The following is a 21,842-nucleotide window of genomic DNA, read 5'->3' as shown; positions in this document are numbered from 1 at the left end:
ACTGAATTTTGTAGAATATGATGATAGGCAAAAGTTTTCATGTACTGCTGCACGGAGAAACAAAAATTGGAGGAGCTGGGATTTGAACCCAGGACTTTCTGCATGCGAAGCAGACACTCTACCACTGAGTTACACCCCCGCCAGAGCAAGTACATCTGGGACGAGTGTCTCGTGGATCCTACTGTCATTATTTCTTAGGTTTGAACGGTACAGTAAGTGTTCGAGGAACCTATGCCTGACAAGACCTAAGCAGCGTCGACTCCGTGGCGCAACGGTAGCGCGTCTGACTCCACATCAGAAGGTTGCGTGTTCAAATCACGTCGGGGTCACAAAGAAATTTTCGTTTACGAAAGCCATAGGCGAGTATGTCAGTTTAATCAGATACCAAACGATTACGGAGAACGGACGAACAGAACTTGCTTGAAAAAAGCTACTAGTGCAATTTTCGCGTTCTGACATTAAGGTGAAGGCGCCGACTCGCACTTTCTCCAGGCGCGAAGTGTCTAGTATTTTTTATATTTATATCGTTTAATGCTAATATATAACTGAGAGATAATGATTACGCAATATTTTGCTTGATTAGACGTCTTTAGCCAGGCAGAGTATAATATTTTTCCTTAAGTTATGGGACCAGAAAGATCGTGAAAGGGGGTATAGCTCAGTCGTAAAGCATTCGACTGTAGATCGAGAGGTCCCCGGTTCAATCCCGGGTGCCCCCTTCATTTTTCAGTATCTCGAAAAAACAAATGACGATTGTCGCGGTGAGTTGCAAATACATGTTTGAGATGCACCCTGCACGCCATACCGAAGGCTTTGGAGCAACATTTCAATGGGGGGGATCGCAGCCGAGGGTCTTGCAGGTCATCGTCCTCCCGCCATGAGGTCGAACTGTATGAAATCCACTTGCTTGGGGGAAGAATCTTGTACACTGAATTTTGTAGAATATGGTGATAGGCAAAAGTTTTCATGTACTGCTGCACGGAGAAACAAAAATTGGAGGAGCTGGGATTTGAACCCAGGACTTTCTGCATGCGAAGCAGACACTCTACCACTTTTTTTTTTTAATGCCTGCAATTCAGTCTCAGCTCATTATGAGCAAATGAATGCGTAATTATTATTCCTCTAACAAATATATCTATTGAAAAAAAATATTAAGGAACATCCACAACACAGCCACTTCAAAAGAAGTACACTACTGAAATTAAAATCCTAAAACATGACTATAGAATGTAGACTGCTTTGTAAAAAAAAAAAAAAAAAAAAAAAAAAAAAAAAAAAAAAAAAACACGGAAACTTCAGTCCTGGTGTAGAGAAGAAACATACATAAAGGCGGCAAATCCAGAAACAGTATAAAAGAAAATGGCTCACACAGGTGACCTCAGCCAACACCCTCTCTTTCAAATGTCAGGCTAAGCATATTGGCAAAATCATCTCGGAGGCCTGGCAATCGCAAGCGCTGCCAGTAAGCAGTAAGCATGTACTGCCGAAACGCTAGGTGTCCATCCTCTTCATGACAACTGTTGACAAAATGTACGAAATGGCCAATCAACCACATGACGGTATGGAGCTTCGTTCGCGGAAAAAAGGAAGAATCCGGCCGGACGATGATGTCAATAGTATAAGCGGCTTCAGCAGACCTAGTGACAAAAGCAAGTTGTTTCCTGAGCCAACGCCAATTAGCAAGGTGCCCACAGCAGGTGAATCGATGTTCAAGGATATCCACGAGACCACACCGAGTACAGGTGTCCGTGTCAGAAAGACCAATACGGTGCAGTCGTACATTGGTGGGAACCAAATTATTTATTACCCTATACCACGTGGACGCCACGGCCATAGAGTGGATCGGCAGAGTACCATTCTTCCAGACGTTCCTCCAGGACACAGACGGAGACGCCAGTTCTATTGGATTGGGACCGGCCAGCCCCTCCCAGCGGGCAATCAAGCCCTTGGTCGTTGGCACCGGTCGCCGCAAGAAGACGTCACCGAGGTAACTCACCGCAATGTAAAATTCCCGAATGTGTTTCAACTTAAAATTTAGGCGTCCGACATCGACAGGTGGAGCAAGGCTCGCCGGACGCACAACAGTAAAAAGCCTGGATGTAATTGAAGTCACTTTTTGCGTAACAATTAGAGTCGTTCGGCGGACGTACAAAGCAGACGCCTTGCGAGTAATGTCAGAGAGGCCCAACCCTCCGGAGATACGCGGTTTCGTCATTACCTCGTAACGTAACTTGAATAGATGGCCCTTCCATATAAACCTGCTAGACAATTGGCGCAACCTTTTCGCCACCATCATGGGAAGTGGGAACAGCTGAGCAACATAATAAGCTTTACATAGAACGTAGGTGTCTAAAATTCTGACTTTTTGCAAAATAGTAGCAGAGCGCTGCTCATGGACCATCAGAGCCCGCTGTATCTTCTCGGTGACAGATTTCCAATTGAGAGCCGCCATTTTTAGAGGACACCGATCAATGATAATCCCCAAGGACGTATGGCGATCGACAAAAGTGGCCCAAGGGACGGCAGCATCGCGAAATCCTCGAATATCAAGGAACTTACATTTACCCTGATTGAGACGCGCTCCAGAGACACGACAGTATGCATCAACTGCCCCTTTCAACAACGGGATATCATCACGTTGACGGAGGAGAACAACGACATCATCCGCATATGCCTTAACAGAGAGCTTCCCACCAGAGAGGGACATACCCTGAAGCTTGAGAGCAATAGTCCGAAGCAGCGGTTCCAGGGACAATACCAATAAAGACATAGAGAGCGGACTACCCTGAGGCACTCCGCGGCGGATAGCAATGGGCGGCGTCAGCTGCCCATTGACTGACACCCGAGCTGTTATTCCCCTATACAAATTGCCAAGAACACCACGTGATGAAGCGTTAAAACCTATTGTACCTAAAACACGATCTAAAAACACATGACTGACGTGATCAAAAGCCTTATAAAAATCAAGGAAGGCAAAGGCACAATGTACGTTTGTAACCGCCGCAACCGAGACAACATCCCGATATTCGGCTACTGGTGTCAGAATAGATCTATCATGAAAACAACATTGATGTGCACCAATCACACCCCGAAGCAGAGAAGACAACCGGCTATTGAGCGCTCTAGCAGCTGTCTTGTAGTCAAAATTCAGCAATGTGAGCGGACGAAGATTGGCAGCAGATAAACGACCAGAGGACTTCGGAATTAAAACAATTTTCCCTACTTTAAAATCGGCAGGCACATCCATCCCCCTGAGAATTACTGAGTTACACCCCCGCCAGAGCAAGTACATCTGGGACGAGTGCCTCGTGGATCCTACTGTCATTATTTCTTAGGTTTGAACGGTACAGTAAGTGACCGAGGAACCTATTCGTGACAAGACCTAAGCAGCGTCGACTCCGTTTCGCAACGGTAGCGCGTCTGACTCCAGATCAGAAGGTTGCGTGTTCAAATCGCGTCGGGGTCACAATGAAATTTTCGTTTACGAAAGCCATAGGCGAGTATGTCAGTTTAATCAGATACCTAACGATTACGGAGAACGGACGAACAGAACTGGCTTGAAAAAAGCTACTAGTGCAATTTTCGCGTTCTGACATTAAGGTGAAGGCGCCGACTCGCACTTTCTCCAGGCGCGAAGTGTCTAGTATTTTTGATATTTATATCGTTTAACGCTAATATATAACTGAGAGATAATGATTACGCAATATTTTGCTCGATTAGACGTCTTTAGCCAGGCAGAGTATAATATTTTTCCTTAAGTTATGGGACCAGAAAGATCATGAAAGGGGGTATAGCTCAATCGTAGAGCATTCGACTGCAGATCGAGAGGTCCCCTGTTCAATCCCGGGTGCCCCCTTCATTTTTCAGTATCTCGAAAAAACAAATGACGATTGTCGCGGTGAGTTGCAAATACATGTTTGAGATGCACCCTGCACGCCATACCGAAGGCTTTGGAGCAACATTTCAATGGGGGGGATCGCAGCCGAGGGTCTTGCAGGTCTTCGTCCTCCCGCCATGAGGTCGAACTGTATGAAATCCACTTGCTTGGGGGAAGAATCTTGTACACTGAATTTTGTAGAATATGGTGATAGGCAAAAGTTTTCATGTACTGCTGCACGGAGAAACAAAAATTGGAGGAGCTGGGATTTGAACCCAGGACTTTCTGCATGCGAAGCAGACACTCTACCACTGAGTTACACCCCCGCCAGAGCAAGTACATCTGGGACGAGTGCCTCGTGGATCCTACCGTCATTATTTCTTAGGTTTGAACGGTACAGTAAGTGTCCGAGGAACCTATTCATGACAAGACCTAAGCAGCGTCGACTCCGTGGCGCAACGGTAGCGCGTCTGACTGCAGATCAGAAGGTTGCGTGTTCAAATCACGTAGGGGCCACAATGAAATTTTCGTTTACGAAAGCCATAGGCGAGTATGTCAGTTTAATCAGATACCTAACGATTACGGAGAACGGACGAACAGAACTTGCTTGAAAAAAGCTACTAGTGCAATTTGCGCGTTCTGACATTAAGGTGAAGGCGCCGACTCGCACTTTCTCCAGGCGCGAAGTGTCTAGAATTTTTGATATTTATATCGTTTAACGTTAATATATAACTGAGAGATAATGATTACGCAATATTTTGCTCGATTAGACGTCTTTAGCCAGGCAGAGTATAATATTTTTCCTTAAGTTATGGGACCAGAAAGACCGTGAAAGGGGGTATAGCTCAGTCGTAGAGTATTCGACTGCAGATCGAGAGGTCCCCGGTTCAATCCCGGGTGCCCCCTTCATTTTTCAGTATCTCGAAAAAACAAATGACGATTGTCGCGGTGAGTTGCAAATACATGTTTGAGATGCACCCTGCACGCCATACCGAAGGCTTTGGAGCAACATTTCAATGGGGGGGATCGCAGCCGAGGGTCTTGCAGGTCATCGTCCTCCCGCCATGAGGTCGAACTGTATGAAATCCACTTGCTTGGGGGAAGAATCTTGTACACTGAATTTTGTAGAATATGGTGATAGGCAAAAGTTTTCATGTACTGCTGCACGGAGAAACAAAAATTGGAGGAGCTGGGATTTGAACCCAGGACTTTCTGCATGCGAAGCAGACACTCTACCACTGAGTTACACCCCCGCCAGAGCAAGTACATCTGGGACGAGTGCCTCGTGGATCCTACTGTCATTATTTCTTAGGTTTGAACGGTACAGTAAGTGTCTGAGGAACCTATTCATGACAAGACCTAAGCAGCGTCGACTCCGTGGCGCAACGGCAGCGCGTCTGACTCTAGATCAGTAGGTTGCGTGTTCAAATCACGTCGGGGTCACAATGAAATTTTCGTTTACGAAAGCCATAGGCGAGTATGTCAGTTTAATCAGATACCTAACGATTACGGAGAACGGACGAACAGAACTGGCTTGAAAAAAGCTACTAGTGCAATTTTCGCGTTTTGACATTAAGGTGAAGGCGCCGACTCGCACTTTCTCCAGGCGCGAAGTGTCTAGAATTTTTGATATTTATATCGTTTAACGCTAATATATAACTGAGAGATAATGATTACGCAATATTTTGCTCGATTAGACGTCTTTAGCCAGGCAGAGTATAATATTGTTCCTTAAGTTATGGGACCAGAAAGATCGTGAAAGGGTGTATAGCTCAGTCCAGTTCCGCTTGAGCCGCGACAGCGATCGGACGTGCCTAAACTTCCGTGCCGTCGTAGCGCCGCAAGCCGTGTTTTGATCGTTTCTTGTGACTGTGATTGTGCGTTTCCTCGTGGTATTTTGAGGTTTTGTCTCTTCTCGTCGTATTGTTTATCTTACTAGCGGTTTCGGCCGCTTGTCGTTACAGTTATGGCTAAATCGGTTCCCCGAAAGAATACATTGTGTTTTGAGTTTGACAAGGCATCGCGTCGTGTGCAACCAAGCTCCCTGGAAATTCATGATTGGATTGTGGATATAATTGGGATAACGTCCGACCAGGTTCACACAGCGTACTATGATATGGCGGATTACTGTTTCTTTGTCAAGTTTCTCACTCCGTTACAACTGGAGAAAATCTTGCAGAAAACTGGAGGAAAGGCGGAATTCCATCATCGAGACCAGTCGGTGAGTACCGTGATAATCACCAATGCTGATGTAGAATATAAGCAGGTTCGGGTATTCAATTTGCCACCAGAAGTTGACAATTACCTGTTGAAGGATGTTCTTGCTAAATACGGTGATATTCGGCAAATCAGAATGGAAAAATGGTCTAGCCAACACAAATTGCAATGCTACAGTGGGGTTCGTTCTGTTGATATGAGCATTAAAGCTAATATTCCCTCGAATATCGTGGTCTGTGGCTATAAAGCACATGTCGTTTATAGTGGGCAAGTAGAAACTTGTTACATTTGTAACGAGAGCGGTCATTTACGCAGTGATTGTCCTCGGCGTGTTTTCGTGCTTAAAAACTCCTTACAAAAACGCCAGAGGTTGACACTAGCTGATATTATGACCCAACATCAGAAGTTGGGGGAGACAACTTTGCATCCCAGTACGTCAGAGGCCGTTGAACCCGATCTTAGCAACGAGACCTTCCCGCCTTTAGCACCAAAGAGCGAGAAGCTTCCACTTGCTGTCAGCACAACGTCATCGGTCGGTAACAAACGACGCCGTACCTGTGACGATAGTGGAACTGATGACGAGTTGTCGACCAACGACCAGATATCTGTCACGGACGCGAACCCTCCCTCGCAGGAAACCCTTGCCGTGGACAGCATAGGTGAGGGCTCCGACGCCGCTGCTTCCCCGGCGGCGTCGGTCAACAATGGTGTCGACCAGTGTTTACAGTTGACTGTTGTGACGCCGCCGGCCGGCCCGCCACTACACGACTTGGATGCACAACAAGTGGACGACCGTCCGATGTCGGCTCTACAGACACCCGACGAGGACGTTGGTCCGGAGACCGTTGTAAACACCAACCTGCCCGTCGCTGAACACAACCAACCTCAGAGGCCGGAAGACTGTTTACCAACAGACCGTGTGGATACAAACAAACACACCTTGCTTTCCGCCGCTGCGATTTCGCACGAGTTAGCTACAGTGGAGGAAGCCGGCACTCCGACTACCGATTTCAGTCATGATCCGCCCACCCCACCTTCTGCCATGGAACTCCCGACTGGTGGACGACGGAAAACTAAACCCAAACCAAATGTCTCCGCGGCCCGAAGAAAGACTCCGACCAAAGGAGCCGCGGAATCTGGACGCGAACCTGGCACTGTAAATTCGCAGTCTGACAGTGCGATGGACTGGGCCGCTAATGCAATGCAGCTTTCTTCCTCCTTCGATGGGCACGACCCAGGCATATAAATTTCTGTCTCTTAATATTAACAAGATCACGTCAGCTTTGAAAACAGCGTTGTTGCGACAGTTTATCTACGACTCTGAAGCCGATGTTGTACTCCTACAGGAAGTGTCTATGTTAAGTCTCACCGTCCCTGGTTTTCATACTATAGCAAATGTAACGAAAGACACGAGTACAGGCACAGCCATTTTATTACGCGAGGGCATCCCTGTTCGAAGTATTGAAATACTCGAGTGTGGTAGAGGTATTGCATGTCAAATTTTTGACGTCACCATCGTGAACATCTACGCACCGTCTGGTTCAACTCGCAAATCCGAAAGAGCCAAATTTTTCAAAGAAGACATCATCTATTTGTTGCGACGGAACCCATCACAATTCATCCTTAGTGGCGACTTCAATTGTGTCCTCAATCGAAAAGATCAGTCTCCGAACTTCAATTACTGTCGGGAATTGCATGATCTGGTACGTCATCTGCGAATGCAGGATGCATGGGAACTCAAGAACCCCACTAAGGTTAAATTTACGTACTTTACTTCGACGGCATGCAGCCGCCTTGATCGGTTGTACGTCACGGAGAATATCTGCCATCGTGTTCTCGACACGGATGTCATTCCAGCTAGCTTTTCAGACCATTGTGCCCTTTCCGTAACGATCAGTTTAGACAGACAACGGACTCACCGATTCCGGAATCAATGGAGCCTCAATGTTTCTCTCCTGACGGATAATTACATACAAGATGTTATTCATGCGACGTGGACGGACTGTCTCAAGCGACGTTGTAAGTACGCTACCAATATCGCCTGGTGGAATGAGGTAGTCAAACGGAGGATGAGACAAACTCTGAAAAATTATGGCTGGCAACGAGCCCAGGATACCAAACGAACCATCGATTTTTACCAGACGGTATTGCGGGAGTTGTATACGCAAGTAACCGTAACGACTACGAACTTGGAAGGGATCAAGAAAATCAAGGCCAAACTACTAGCCATAAAGCGTACACAACTTGCGGGGCTGCAGACCAAAGCTCAAACTAAGTCGCTCCAGGAAGACGAAGTCACGTCCCTGTACCACCTTATCAAGCACCGTGCGAACCGCCAGAGAACGTTTATTGAGGAACTTGAGACCGCTGATGGGGTCCTCCTCACTCATCAGAGGGATATCCTTCGCGCCGTTGCCGAATATTTTACTCAACTGTACTCGCAATGTGCTACCCGTGGGACTGTTGACACTGTGGCTTTCTGTACTCCACCTTCAGAAGTCACGCACGCCGATAACTGCGCGATATTGCAAGATTTTGATGCGGATGACGTCCTGGACCTGATCACTGGTTCCCCGTCACAAAAATCGCCCGGCCCTGATGGGCTGCCGAAAGAATTCTATGTGCGCTTCTGGCCTCTCATTGGACAAGCCTTTACAACAGTCCTCAACGAGGTGATGCGCGGGACTCCCTTGCCAGCAGACCTCAAGGAAGGCAGAATTGTCTTGGTTCCCAAACGCAAACACCGGAAAGATCTTGATCATTATCGTCCGATAACTCTACTCAATTTCGATTATAAAACTTTTGCCAGAGCACTCAATAGCAGACTAACGGCGGTGGTGAAAAAGGTGGTCCAAACTCATCAATCCTGTTTCCCTGGTCGGTCCATTATGACACCCATCTCGGAATATAGAGACATTATTTCAATAGCATCGGTGACTAACGTGAACTGTGCACTCTTATTTGTTGACTTTTCTAAAGCATTCGATCGTGTGAGTCATGAATATCTCATGCGTTTCCTGCAGCATTGTGGATTCAATGAAAGCGTTATTGCCGTCTTACGACACCTGATAACTGGTATCACAACAAAGGTTAGCGTCAATGGGCAGCTCACGCAGCCTATCAAGATTCAAAGAGGGGTCCCGCAGGGGAGCCCCCTCTCCATGCTCTTGTTCGTGCTGGCGCTCGAACCATTCCTACGCTCCGTCGACGATAAACTGACCGGCCTGACCACGACCGGTCCTTCTTTTGTGGTTCGCGCTTATGCCGATGATGTCGGGGTTTTAATACGGGCCGAAGAAGAAATACCCATCCTTAAGTCCGAAATTGATGACTACTGCCGTGTCTCTGGAGCACGAATCAACACCGATAAATGCAGATTCGTCAAAATCCGTGGATTGGCAAACGTCACCGTCCCGTGGGCACAAACCGCGGAAACCCACACAACCTTAGGTATGATTGTCGATCGATGCCCACTGAAAATGTGTGCAAAAAATTGGCGGCGGATCGCCGATTCCATGCACGGCGCTATTCGCGAAAACAACTGGCGGTCTATCAACCTGCTTCAACGAATTCGTCTCCTCGACACTTACATTTTCAGTAAAGCCTACTACATGGCCCAAATTTTTCCGATTCCAAAGTTACAGGCGAAGCGACTTATGAAAATCTCCAACTATTTTCTCTGGAAAGGGAACATTTTTAAATCGAAATATACCACATTGACCATGCCACGGAAGGCTGGAGGACTCAATTTACCAGACATCGACAGAAAGTGTACGGCCTTGTACATCAAACGCATTACCATGTTGTTGAGGAAGGAACCGCTCAGTGTAACTCATTGGCTCTTCCACATTTTACGTCCTATAGATCTCCGTCCACCCACTGCTGTAGGACACATCAATTTTCAACTACAACATGTCCGGTACTATTATCTCGAAGTAAGTTACATCGGGGGCGCCGTTATTCACAGTTCGGATTTCTCGACAAAGGTTCTGCTCGACAGATGGCATCGCACTATGATACACCACCCCATGGAAATCAAACACCCAAGTGTCCAATGGAATATAGTCTGGCACAACATCAGTTTATCCATCCATACTTCCGTTGTGGCATCCACGTGGTATCAGGTTGTTAATGGTGTTATCCCCACAAATGAACGGTTGCACCGCATAGGCTTACAAGACAGTGATCGATGTGCGCGTTGTGGCCTGGTCGACACCTTACGCCACAGATTTACATGCGGTGGCCATCTGCTTAACTGGAAATGGGTGCAACAACGTTTGGGTCTCTTAACTCGCAGCAGTGCAGCCAGTCACTCCACCGATTTACTCCTCTGGCCAGACACCACATATTATCCTGCGACCAAGAACAACACTGTGATGTGGCTACTGGGACACTATGTGACATATGTTATTTGCCACAATGGAGACGACGATCTCGTAAGTTTTGAAACTTACATGCGAACAGCACAGTGGCAAATGACACGGTTCACCGCAGTAAAAAAACATTTTGGAAACATGATCGCCATTATTTTTGAAAAGCAAGGTGTCGGATAACACCTCCTCACTCTTCATTGGTACCGTTCCTCGACAACGACCGGCCCTTCAGATTAAACAATAAGAGCACTATAAAAAAAATTAAAAAAAAATGGATAAGGCGTCGGACTTCGGATTTATTGAACACAAAAAAAATGGCGTAACGGTTAAAAAAAATGGTGTAACGGACAAAAAAAAAAAACTACGGATCAGAAGATTCCAGGTTCGAATCCTGGCAGGGTCGGCATTTTGTTAGTTGCCGACGCGTAGCTGGGCAGTGGATTTCGTATGTCGCCGCATCGTGGAGTGCTTTGTTGCTCCTGTGCATCTCGCAGCTGCATGAAAAAAAAAAAAAAAAAAGTCGTAGAGCATTCGACTGCAGATCGAGAGGTCCCCGGTTCAATCCCGGGTGCCCCCTTCATTTTTCAGTATCTCGAAAAAACAAATGACGATTGTCGCGGTGAGTTGCAAATACATGTTTGAGATGCACCCTGCACGCCATACCGAAGGCTTTGGAGCAACATTTCAATGGGGGGGATCGCAGCCGAGGGTCTTGCAGGTCATCGTCCTCCCGCCATGAGGTCGAACTGTATGAAATCCACTTGCTTGGGGGAAGAATCTTGTACACTGAATTTTGTAGAATATGGTGATAGGCAAAAGTTTTCATGTACTGCTGCACGGAGAAACAAAAATTGGAGGAGCTGGGATTTGAACCCAGGACTTTCTGCATGCGAAGCAGACACTCTACCACTTTTTTTTTTTTTTGTCTCCTTCCTCCCCTTCAACCCGTCCTTTACGCTCGCCAAGTGTTGCCTTCTCGGCCTGGCTTCTCCGCCTTTAAAAAATGAATGTAACTTGATGATGTGGAAACACGCTTCTTCTGAACGACAAACGAAGTATGCCCCTTCTGTTGCCTTTGTTTGCAACATGGCTTGAATAAAAATAAATGTAATTTCCATTGAGAAGGCAGTCACCTAATTGTTATGGAAATGTAACTGCATTTGTAAATTTCGTTCTCCGGGCGTGGAAAAACAGAAAGAAGCAAACTCATTATTGCTGATAAGTAAAATTCTCTTCTTCAGAAAGGTAATGAATTAAAGTAGGCTACTGCTGCTTGATTTTACACATAAATAACATAAATATGTCTTCCTGTGAAAGTAGGAGTGAAAGAAAGAAACTAAATAAAGGGTAGATACCAGTTTCATCACTGTGTCGTATGCTTCCCTCAAAACAAAGTAATATATACAGAGAGGCCTAACTGATTTATATTTATGATCTTCTCTGATTACTTGCTGTTAGATATCCTCCTCTTGCTACGTGAAGTACAACTTTGTACCACAAAGTATTCGTCTAATATACGAAATGCATCGGCGGATAATGTAAATTACGCACTTCTATTGGTTACAGTATTGTTTTAGTTAAAAAATTTGCGTATTTTTCCTTGTATTTTTTAGTACACATCAACTTTTGGTGCTCAGTTGTAAGGTATACCCAGAAGTCCTCCCTATCGCTTGACTCTTTTGTTAGGATGTAATGCACCGTTTGGCCTTTCAACCAGTTGATTGCGTTTCGTTTTGTTTTAGGGTAAGGTATACCGTCCGGATTTAAAAATTCAGCAGTCGTAACGGCATTGGGCGTAGTTCTGCTGACGCTCGCTATCTTTTGTCTTATGTAGAGCCATATGTCTTTTACCTTGTCACACAACAATCTATGCTCTTCGGTATCTGGTATATTACATAATGTACACAGCGGTGACTCGGCCAATCGAATAGAGTGCAGTTTAGAGTTCGTCGGAATTTTCCTGTTTACAGCATAGTACCAGGTCGATCTAACATACGTTGGCAGGTTCCGGCAGTGAATATTTTGCCATATTGTTTCCCAGTTATAACAAGGATACTTTTGCTCTACGTCGTTTCTGGGTTTGTCTTTCATCAAGTTATTGTAAAGTTCTTTCACTTTCATGATGGCTTTTTCAGGGATCCTTGCCTGTATGTAGCTGTATTCCACTAAAAAGTATTTCAAGTGGTATAGTCCATTGGGTATGTGTTGGACATTTATAGGTGCACTGATGTCAGCAGGAGCTATTTCATTTAACAAATGTGCAGCAAGGGTGCCACGTGGTTCCTTCCATTGTTTGTATGTGGTTGAAAGGTATAAGGCTTGCGCTTTTTTGCTGATATCGGTGAGATTTAACCCACCGCATTTCGTAGGGAGCATCAGAACGTCATATTTGACTTTGAAAATATGACCGCGGCTGACAAAATGTCCTAGTGCAGATGCGATACTTTTCGACAAAGGCGCAGGTGGTGGCAGAACTTGTGCTACGTAATTAACTTTGGATGTGATATATACATTTGCCACTATTACTTTTTGAAGTTCATCGAGTTTCCTAATACTATGTGCTTGTACAGAGGCGCGTATGCTGTTAAGTAATTTTCGATAATTCGCAGCAATAGTGTGCTTGATATTTCTTTTAAAATTTATGCCGAGACATTTCATGGTTTCAAGCTCGCGTAACAGACCCTGCGTTTGCGTCCCAATTCCACGGCCGATGTTGAAGATCCCCGACTTTGTTCTATTTAGTTTTGCACCAGATGCCTGTTCATATTTTGTTACTATTTGCAGTGCGCTCTCTACTTCAGTGCCATTCACGACTAGGAAGCCAACATCATCAGCGTACGCCTTGCACACGATCTTTTCTCCATGTATTTGTAGCCCTTGTAGATGTTTCATAAGGGAAGCAAGCAGGGGCTCGATGGCGATGGCGAAGAGTGCCATTGACATTGGACACCCTTGCCTAATGGAGCTGGTGACGTCAATCGGGCGGCTAATGTGCCCATTGATGACAAATCTGGCTGAGTTGTTGGTTAATGTATTTCGTACTACTGCTATGAATCTAGGAGGGAAGCCCATTGCGCCCATGGTCCGAAGGAGAAAACGATGATTTACCCTGTCGAATGCTTTATCAAAGTCGAGTGAGATGAGTGCACATTTTACTTTGCAGACGTCGGCCGTTGAGATTAGGTCCCTGTAATCACAAAGGGTCTGGAGAATTCTTCTATCTTTGCCCACACTTGTTTGATAGGGGCCAGTAACGCTGGTCATTGTGGTTTTCAGCCTGCGAGCGAGGATGCGGCCAAAGATTTTGTAATCACTGTTTAAAAGCGTGATTGGCCTCAGAGCGCTTACAGTTTTCATGTTGATGGTTTTTGGCACTAACACTACGAGTCCCTCACGAAATTCTTTCGGGATGTCATTTTCAGGGTTTAGTAGTTCGTTGCAGATGAGAGTTAACTTAGCTTTTACGAGGTCACTAAATTTGCGATAAAATTCTGCCGGAATTCCGTCTGCCCCTGGAGCCTTATTTTTCATGCATCCATATATAGCTTCTTCGACATCTTCTTCAGTCACTTCCGAGATGAGAGTTTGTGCTTCCGCGTGGCATACTTTGCCCTGGAGGTTGATCGTTAACTCGTCTTGAAGCTGTTCGTCAACTGGTTGACTAGACATTAAGGATTCAAAATGCTGTACGATTGCCTCTTTAATCTCTCTTTGCTTCGTCAGCTTCCTTCCATCATCAGTTGTTATTTCAGAGAATATCTTGCGAGACGCCCTTTTCCTTTCACGAATGACATGATAAATGGAAGTGACCTCGTGCTGTGCTATGTTCTGGGCACGCGACCGTATTTGGTAGCCTTCCAGTTGTTTACGCCGAAGAGCCAAAATTTTTGCTTTAATTTAGTTAATTCTTTCGTAGTTATCCACAACTGTTGCATCGGACTTGTACAAATCCCTTAGACACTGAAAGTAGAAGTCTATAGTTGATTTGTACCAAAAGTTTTTGTCTTTTGAGTAATTTATGAAAAACCTCCGTATTTTAGGTTTGGCATGTTTCAGCCACCAGTCAGTGCCAGAGTTGTACGAGCTAAATTTGCTTTCGCACTCTCTCCATAACGTGTAAAATGCCTCCTGACAAGCTTGGTCTTCCAGATGTGACACGTTAAGCTTCCATGTGCCTCTACCTCGATAGGTCCCTTGTTTTGTCAGATTGATTGTGCATATGTACGCAGCGTGATCCGAGAAAACGGTAGGCCATATTTCGGACTGCAAAATGTGGTGTTTCAAATTATGAGTTACATATATCCTGTCTAGACGGCTCGCCGAGTGACTTGTGGTGTGGGTGAAGCCAGGGGCTGCACCGTGCATATGCTCCCATGAGTCTATTAGTCTTAGGTCATTAACTATACGTTCCAGTTCAGTACACTTGTTGAAATTGGGAGTTTGGTCTTTGGCATGCAAAACACAGTTAAAATCTCCTCCCAGGATAAGGTGTTCATATCGAGTTCCAAATAGTGGGACAACTTCTTCTTTAAAGAACTCCGCTCTGCGGTGCCTGTTGCTGGATCCTGAAGGGGCATATACGTTAATGACTCGTATTTTGTTTATTGTGGCCGCTATGCCTTTACTGTTTGATAGTTTTACCACATCTTGGACTACTATGCCCTCCTTTGCGAGCAGAGCTGTGCCCATTTCCGTTCCATGCCCTGGGTTTATAAAGGCGTTGAAGCCAGGTACGTTACCGAGCTCAATGTCTGTCACTTCTTGTAAAAGGATAATGTCACTGTCAGAAGCATATATAAAATCTTTTAAGTTCTGTAATTTAAAGGAACTACGAATCTTATTAAGGTTTACTGTAGCGATCTTGTACGCTTGTATGTCAGACATTGGCCGTTCTACTTGATCAAACTTTAAACAACATTCTTCCGGTTTGTCTCGCAAGCGTCAGCTTTAAAACTCATTTTAATAATATTCACCGGTAGCAAATGGTTCAGTGGTGTGTCCTTGGTCTTTAGAAAGTTCGTTCACGGAGACGTCTTCGTTGAAGAAATCAGCCACCTTCGTGGCTGGAGTACAGTCTGTTTTAGTTTCTGAAACTTCTGTCATTTCTTCATCCGCATTGTTATGATCGCTTTCGTCTGCCCAGCTGGTTGACGTTGTCATCGTGGGTTGGAAGAGTGAATCTTCAGGAGAGTGACTCGCTTCTTGAGGTTGGGTGGGTGCTTTCTTTGTTAGCTTTCCTTGGACGTCCCGTTTTTCCAGTGCAGAAGGGGAACGCTCCTGAGAAACTGGTGTCGCTTTCGTGTTGCCAGCCATCTGTTGGCTTAAGCTACTACCTATTTCCTTTGCTTTTTGTCGGAGTGTGGGAGCTGTCTCCTCTGCACCTTTGCGCGCCAGCCGGCGTTTCTTATTTTTTTTGGGAGAATTGCCTCTCGACGGACTTTCTTCAGTATCCAAGTTAGTTTCGCTTTCCTGCAAGGTGTGTCGGTCTTCAACTTCCGGTGGATCTGCTACCTGAACAGTTGCAGGTGCCTGTTTCGGTGGAACTTCAACTGTTTTCGTAGGTTGGTGGGACTCTTGTAGGTCGTCAGCTATGACGGCACTGACATCCATCGGAATTTCAGTGTCTGGAGAATTTCTATTTGCACACGGTTCAGGGGCTGAGGAAGCAGTTGGCCGTTCGCGTGCTACGGCGGCGTAAGATCCAGGCAGTGTTGTCATCGCCGGTGGCCTGGCGGCCTCGCCGGCCGGCAGCTGTGCAACGCGCCGCTGTATACATTCTGCGCGAACGTGCCCAGGCTTGTTACAGGCGGCACAGGTTCGCGGTTGATCGTCATAAATTACAATCCCTCTATATCCGCAAACATTTATGTACGACGGGATGTGCTTTTGTAACTCTACTCGAAGCTGCCGTACTCCATTTAGTACTGGGAATTTGTGCGCGCTTGACCATTTCTCGGCAAAGTTGCTGAGCACTTTGCCGAAGGGTGAAATTACGGCATTAATTTGGTCAGCTGAAATCTCAAAAGGCAACTCGAATATTCGAACTGTGCGAATGCCAAAACCAGCATGTGCAACAGTGACTTCACCAACGTTTCCATCTGAGTGCTTAAATTTCATGACACCTCCGGAAGACTCAACTATTTTCTCGCACAACTCGGAACTACGCATTTTAACAAACACGACACAAGCTACAATCGACAGATGGATCCCGATTATATCATTAAAGGAGAGCTTCACATCTTCTTCTAACCAATTCTCTACTTCAAAAGACTTAGGTCTGGCATATCGAGAATCAAAGGTAAGTTTCAACGTATCTTTTCGACATGGTTGAGCCATCACTGCATGCTACTCATTACTTCTCGAAGTTTTCGATAAACAGAGCTTTAAGCTGCAGCAAGCGCAAGACTTACCACGCGGAAGCACAGACGGCGCAGCGCACACCACACTACGTCCTACCTCCACGCCGTCCGCCGGCGAACTGCCACTGAGTTACACCCCCGCCAGAGCAAGTACATCTGGGACGAGTGCCTCGTGGATCCTACTGTCATTATTTCTTAGGTTTGAACGGTACAGTAAGTGTCCGAGGAACCTATTCATGACAAGACCTAAGCAGCGTCGACTCCGTGGCGCAACGGTAGCGCGTCTGACTCCAGATCAGAAGGTTGCGTGTTCAAATCACGTCGGGGTCACAATGAAATTTTCGTTTACGAAAGCCATAGGCGAGTATGTCAGTTTAATCAGATACCAAACGATTACGGAGAACGGACGAACAGAACTTGCTTGAAAAAAGCTACTAGTGCAATTTTCGCGTTCTGACATTAAGGTGAAGGCGCCGACTCGCACTTTCTCCAGGCGCGAAGTGTCTAGTATTTTTGATATTTATATCATTTAATGCTAATATATAACTGAGAGATAATGATTACGCAATATTTTGCTCGATTAGACGTCTTTAGCCAGGCAGAGTATAATATTGTTCCTTAAGTTATGGGAACAGAAAGATCGTGAAAGGGGGTATAGCTCAGTCGGACAGTCGAGGCGCGGCCGTCGTGCAAGTCGGACGTGCCTGGAGCGTTGTTTACGTGCTCAGCTGCGGCTTGCGGTGCGGCACGTGGTGAGTCGAGGGCCGTTGCGGCGCGCATTACATCTTGTTGTTAACGACTAGAACCTAACATGGATCACCCTGAGCGAAAAGATACTTTGAAGTTGATGTTTGATGGCAGTTTCTCTCGACCGAAGTATTACGAAGTCGAACGATTTCTTGATGAAGACGTAAAATTACCCCCCACCGATATCATTGGTATCCATTTGTCTATTGTTAGTAGCACAGTTTATATCAAATTGCGTGACCCAGAATTGTGCGACAAAATCATCGAGTCATGTGGCGGTACCTATAAATTTCGACACAGTGACGGGAATGTGGGTGAGGTGACTGTTGTCCACGCTGGTCTTGGTATTCGCACCGTCAGGATTTTCGAGTTGCCTTTTGAAATCACGGCCGAACAAATTAATGCTTCTCTTAAGTCCTACGGCAAAATTATCAGTAACATTGCCGAAAAGTGGGCCTCGTTCCATAAGTACCCTGTCTTGAATGGTGTGCGGCAAATTAAGATCGAATTGCAACGGCATATTCCATCCTACCTAACGATTTGTGGATATAGGGCGATAATCATGTATGAGGGACAGCCCCGTACATGTTCCGGCTGTAATTCCACAGGACACGTCCGAACACAGTGCATCCAACGACGTGTAACACAGCTGCCTGCGGGTGAACTAGCCACTCCCACGCAACCGACGATATTACCGACTACTTATGTAGCGGCGGTCCGTGCAAATACACGCACGGCGCCGGCTGTGGACGTGGGACTTCGTGTGGCCGATATTACGAATGACGGAGATGTACCTATGGAACTCTCTACCACTCAGGAAGCTTTGCCGGCCACTGGCTTACTAGACGCGGTGCCCCGTGACGCCTCACGTGAGGCAGCTCGGGTCGACGGCGTAGAGGCTGCTACTACCGATGTTGACAGACGGCAAGAGACAGGGACTCTTCCTCTACCTTTAGAGAACGCGGAAGTCTCCGTCGGTAGGTCCTCCCCGAAAAAACACAAGAAACGTCGGATCGCTCGTCCTGAGGCAGCCCAATCGGCGCCCCTCTTGCGTGAAAAGGCCAAACAAGCAGGCCGCATGATCTGCGATGACACCTCGGGGACCGACGATTGTCTTCCGTCGTTGGCCTCACCCATGAATATTGACGATGATGTCTCCAACCTTGACACGGGGAGGGCAGAGACTTGTGCACCACCGCGGACGGACCAAGTGCCGGATGCGCAGGCTGACGGCCCGCTATGCGGTTCCGGAACCGCCACAGCAGGCGCGACAACGGCTGTGTCTGTTGTCAATTGGGCGGATGACACTGAAGATATGGCCGGCACTCCCGACCGTGACGAACCGATGGCAACTGGTGATACGCTGCTTACGCCTCGGCGCAATGCAGCTTCCACGGATGGCGACGTCTAGACTTATTCGACCTCCGAAGCGAACGACTGCTGAAGGGATAAAAATCTTACCTGTTTCCATCTGCAGATGACCAGTCGTCCCATATCGCTCCGTTCACGATAATCCTATAAGATTTCTACTATGAATGTAAACCGCATTGTCTCTCAAGCAAAAACCCACAGCCTTCGACAGTATTTACGGGCCGCTGATATAGATATTCTGTCGTACAGGAAGCAATGACTCCACTCCTAGCCGACGTCCCCGGTTATGACGCCATTGTCAATATAGGAACGGAGGCCGCTACGATCATTCTGTATCGGGAAGGCATTGAATGTTCTTGTTTGTCCATGTTACCTACCGGACGAGGCATTGCCGCCCAGTTCCATGATGTACTCCTTCTTAATGTGTACGCTCCTTCCGGTTCCAGCGCGCGAGCGGCGAGGAGGGAGTTTTATACTGGAGAGATAGCGCCTTTAATCACCGACTTGCGCCTGCGTATTATTATGGGTGGTGACTTTAACTGCGTTTTGCGCCGCTCCGATCAAACGCCGAATTTTAACTTCAGTCAGGAACTGCTGACACTGGTCACAGAATTGCAGTTAGTCGACACGTGGGAGACCTTACACCCAGATGAAGTTGCCTTTACTCACTTTACGCCGACGTCTTCCAGCAGGTTAGATCGCATATATGTGCACCGCGGTCTTTTAGCCGACGTGGGAACTTGCGAATATTGGTCCGTTAATTTCAGTGACCATATCGCTTACCACACCGTCTTTAATCACTCGCCGCAGAAGGTTTACAGAGGCTTCGGACGATGGCAACTCAACTGTCGCCTCTTACAAGACGCCACTTTAGAGCGTGAGATACGGTCGGTTTGGCATTCCGTAACATCACGCAGGCCCCCGTACCCCACGTGGATTGATTGGTGGACGCTTTATGCAAAGAGGAAACTCATTACTTGCCTCAAACACCACGCCAGGATTCGCGCGCGCGGTGAGAAGGAAATCACTGAATTCTATTTCTGCGCCCTGCGAGAATTGTACCGGGATTATCATCAGGTGCCTAATAACATCACGCACGTACGCAGACTCCAAGCGAAAATTACATCCTTGATGGGACGGAACGCTATCGGCCACCAGATTCGTGCACGTGACTTCACCAACTTGCCGCAACAGCAGACGTCTGTTCACCATATCGTCCAACAGTTACATGCGGCGCGCAGGAAACTTATTCATAAGTTGCAAGATGCCGACGGTGCTTTTTATACCCAACACCACGACATCAAAAACCATGTTGCCAACCACTTTGCCGCACTTTACACCCGTGCGGGTGTACCACATGAGAAAGTGCGAGAATGGTATCACTCTGGACACCCACCGTACCGCATTACCGACGACCACAATCGGGACTTGTTCGCTCCCTTTACCAACGAAGAACTAAAGGATGCCCTGCTTGCCGCACCACGAAATAAATCTCCGGGCACGGACGGGCTCTCTGTCGAGTTTTACGTCAAATATTGGCCTATATTAGGGGACGGACTCACGGAGGTGTACAATGAAATACTACGTGGGATTGCTCTGCCCCGAGCCTTCACAGAGGGGTTAACTGTTTTACTACCTAAGACGCCGACGCCGACCACCACCAAAGATCTGCGGCCCATTACTTTGCTCAATGCGGACTTTAAACTTCTGACGCGCGCCCTCAATGCCCGATTACGGCAGCTGTTACCCGATCTTCTGGGACCATACCAAATGAGTGCGATACGTGGTCGCTCACTGTCCACCATTTTGACGCTGTATCGGGATTTAGTCTCCCTCACCTGGGACATCCGCACTCCAATGGCCATAGCATTTCTCGATTTTGACAAGGCTTACGATCGGGCTGACTATCGTTATCTCAGTAGCGTGATGGAAACAATGGGCTTCAGTCTTAATTTTATCCACCTCATCAACAACTGTATCAGTGGTACACGTACACGGTTCCTGATCAATAATACATTGACGGAGTACATCCAGCTCTCACGGGGTATCAAGCAAGGCTGCCCTCTCTCACCGACGCTTTATGCGATCCTCATGGAACCCTTGTTGCGCCGCCTACATCATAGCCTACCTGGATTCCAGTTTTATGGTGTCAAGTCTGTGGTCCAAGCATACGCTGACGATGTCAGCGTGCTCCTTAATGATGTTCGCGATGTCACCGTAGCGAAGCGCATTCTTGAGGTATTCCAAAGCGATAGTGGTGCAATGTTAAACGTCACTAAATCCGCCGTCTTAACGCTTGGTCAGGAACAACCGCTCACAGGCGACGCTTGGCTGCCCTGTGTACAGACTAGAAAACACCTTGGTCTCTACGTCACGGCCCGGCCACAGGACATGTCTCACAAAAATTGGATACCCAAAATTCAGGCGATAAAAGCACTCCTGCGCGACCAGAACATGCGACACCTCGATCGTTTGCAGCGAGCGTTTTTCGTCAATTCTTATGCCCTCTCCAAATTACAGTTTGTTGCCGCCGTCCTACCCATGCCAACCACAGTAGCAAGATCGCTTCTAGCAGCGGCCGCCTGGTACGTCTGGAAGCTCAATATTTTTAAGGTTTCCTTCACCACGACTGCTTTGCCATGCGATATGGGAGGCCTTGGCTTGAAAAACCCCGGCATTCACGCCCTTGCTCTGTATCTGAGACGCTCATGGCGGATACTCACCGCCAGCGAGGACACCGTCACGAAGCGGCTCTATCAGCTGTCCCGCCCTCGCAATTTATCTCCGCCTGTGGACATTGGCCGCGTCAGCTCGCACTTTCAGCATATAGCACTGTATTATCTTGAAAGTAGCTATCTCGACGATGAGCTTTTCAAGAAGCCGACAGTCCAACTGTAC

General features: G+C 46.9%; 9 non-coding genes across 9 annotated transcripts; 6 read left to right on the top strand and 3 right to left on the bottom strand.

Annotated features, from left to right (window-relative positions):
* Positions 1–67: 67 nt before the first annotated feature.
* On the bottom strand, positions 68–139 carry Trnaa-cgc (transfer RNA alanine (anticodon CGC)). The gene has a single exon. It is a non-coding gene; the product is annotated as a tRNA-Ala (tRNA).
* Positions 140–257: 118 nt separating this feature from the next.
* Trnaw-cca (transfer RNA tryptophan (anticodon CCA)) lies at positions 258–329 on the top strand. Its single transcript has one exon. It is a non-coding gene; the product is annotated as a tRNA-Trp (tRNA).
* A 318-nt stretch (positions 330–647) lies between these two features.
* On the top strand, positions 648–719 carry Trnay-gua (transfer RNA tyrosine (anticodon GUA)). The gene has a single exon. It is a non-coding gene; the product is annotated as a tRNA-Tyr (tRNA).
* A 3,065-nt stretch (positions 720–3,784) lies between these two features.
* On the top strand, positions 3,785–3,856 carry Trnac-gca (transfer RNA cysteine (anticodon GCA)). Its single transcript has one exon. It is a non-coding gene; the product is annotated as a tRNA-Cys (tRNA).
* Positions 3,857–4,131: 275 nt separating this feature from the next.
* Trnaa-cgc (transfer RNA alanine (anticodon CGC)) lies at positions 4,132–4,203 on the bottom strand. Its single transcript has one exon. It is a non-coding gene; the product is annotated as a tRNA-Ala (tRNA).
* A 118-nt stretch (positions 4,204–4,321) lies between these two features.
* On the top strand, positions 4,322–4,393 carry Trnac-gca (transfer RNA cysteine (anticodon GCA)). Its single transcript has one exon. It is a non-coding gene; the product is annotated as a tRNA-Cys (tRNA).
* A 318-nt stretch (positions 4,394–4,711) lies between these two features.
* On the top strand, positions 4,712–4,783 carry Trnac-gca (transfer RNA cysteine (anticodon GCA)). Its single transcript has one exon. It is a non-coding gene; the product is annotated as a tRNA-Cys (tRNA).
* Positions 4,784–5,058: 275 nt separating this feature from the next.
* Trnaa-cgc (transfer RNA alanine (anticodon CGC)) lies at positions 5,059–5,130 on the bottom strand. Its single transcript has one exon. It is a non-coding gene; the product is annotated as a tRNA-Ala (tRNA).
* An 11,954-nt stretch (positions 5,131–17,084) lies between these two features.
* On the top strand, positions 17,085–17,156 carry Trnaw-cca (transfer RNA tryptophan (anticodon CCA)). Its single transcript has one exon. It is a non-coding gene; the product is annotated as a tRNA-Trp (tRNA).
* Positions 17,157–21,842: the final 4,686 nt, after the last annotated feature.

Source organism: Schistocerca serialis, chromosome 4 (assembly GCF_023864345.2).
Source record: "Schistocerca serialis cubense isolate TAMUIC-IGC-003099 chromosome 4, iqSchSeri2.2, whole genome shotgun sequence".
Classification (NCBI taxonomy): domain Eukaryota; kingdom Metazoa; phylum Arthropoda; class Insecta; order Orthoptera; family Acrididae; genus Schistocerca; species Schistocerca serialis.
This window is presented reverse-complemented; position numbering and strand designations above follow the sequence as displayed.